Here is a 1,408-nt window from a genome sequence, read left to right as displayed (position 1 = left end):
AAGATAAAATTTGAAAATTTTTTTTGGTCAAATTTTCTTTGCATGAAAACCTAAACCTATGGCGAACAAAAAGAATTATCCAAATCGGTCCAGCCGTTTTCAACTAATGCCATTACCAACATTTGATTTTTATTTATAAAGATTTTATAGGTATTATATATTTTTAACTATATTTTTTATTTTATATTTTGACTTTTAAATTTTACATTTTATATTTTACATTTTATATACCGTACCTATATTTTTGTTTTAGTGTAATTGTTTTTGGCGTGTAATTATTGTCATGTTAAGTTAATAAATCCACTTACGTTCCATTCCTACTATTATCGTCTATTATTAATTTATTCTTAAGCCCGCAGCATTTTATTTCTGATTCGCATGTAAATTTTTTGATAAAAAAAAAACATTGTGACAGCGGTGGGATTCGAACCCACGCCCTTTCGGACTGGTGCCTAAAACCAGCGCCTTAGACCGCTCGGCCACGCTGCCTGTTGAATGTTGATTGTGATTCCAACATGTGCAGTTCAGAGTTAAATATTACAATAACAATGTTGTATGTTTATTTGCTTTTATTTTCTTTTTTAACTGTTTACAAGTAAACATACTATAATTGAAAGCTTATGTAGCGGTATAATTGTTTTGTTTGTGTTTCTAACAAAGATTGAAACGCAAAATAAGTCGTAATCCAATTTGCGAAATTTGACATTTGACCAGTGATGTTGACTGTGTGACTTATAGTGGGTAGGGCTACCGACGAAGCCGAGGTTTTTAGTTTCCCAAAGATATCAAGATTTAATCAATAATTTTAAATATTTTACACACTTTGATACAATCAAACATCATGGAAAAAATAGTTCTTGCAAGTTCGCAAGTGTTTGTGGTGGAAATTTGTTTCGGACATTTGGACACTTCAAATGCTTCTATAGTTACCTTCGAATAAGCTATTTATTTTTAAAATTAGGGATTTGTTCATAGTACATCCAGGGCCACCACTTCTGTTATTGTCGTAGACTCAGGGTATTTACTAGGATCAGATTGTGTAAATGTTCGCTGGGTTTAATTTTACTTAACAACCATAATTCATAGCTTATGGCCGACAACTTGTAGAAGGGGTGCCAAAATTTTAAAATTATTATCATGTTGGTGTCTATTACTTTATGTAAATGTGCGATATCATCAGTTTTTATTTTTTTCATTTTATAATTTGGTTTCGAAGTGAATTTTTACAGTAACGACAATGCCAACAACAACAAGAAGAAGCAGAACAGCAACAACCATATTAACATAACATTGCTTAATTTTAATCACTTGCCAAATATTTGTTTTTTTTTTCGTGGAGTGGGAAATGGAGTGCAGAGGCAAAGGGGTTGGGGTGTTCCGAAAAGTGGCAAACAGGCAAATGCCAAAG

At 32.0% G+C, this 1,408-nt stretch overlaps 1 non-coding gene across 1 annotated transcript; it reads right to left on the bottom strand.

The window, feature by feature from the left end:
- Window positions 1–409: 409 nt before the first annotated feature.
- Window positions 410–489, bottom strand: TRNAL-UAG (transfer RNA leucine (anticodon UAG)). The gene has a single exon. It is a non-coding gene; the product is annotated as a tRNA-Leu (tRNA).
- Window positions 490–1,408: the final 919 nt, after the last annotated feature.

This window comes from Musca autumnalis, unplaced genomic scaffold (assembly GCF_047663935.1).
Source record: "Musca autumnalis isolate F117 unplaced genomic scaffold, ASM4766393v1 scaffold_1, whole genome shotgun sequence".
In the NCBI taxonomy this organism is placed as follows: domain Eukaryota; kingdom Metazoa; phylum Arthropoda; class Insecta; order Diptera; family Muscidae; genus Musca; species Musca autumnalis.
The sequence above is the reverse complement of the archived record's forward strand: the minus strand, read 5'-3'. Positions and strand labels throughout refer to the sequence as shown.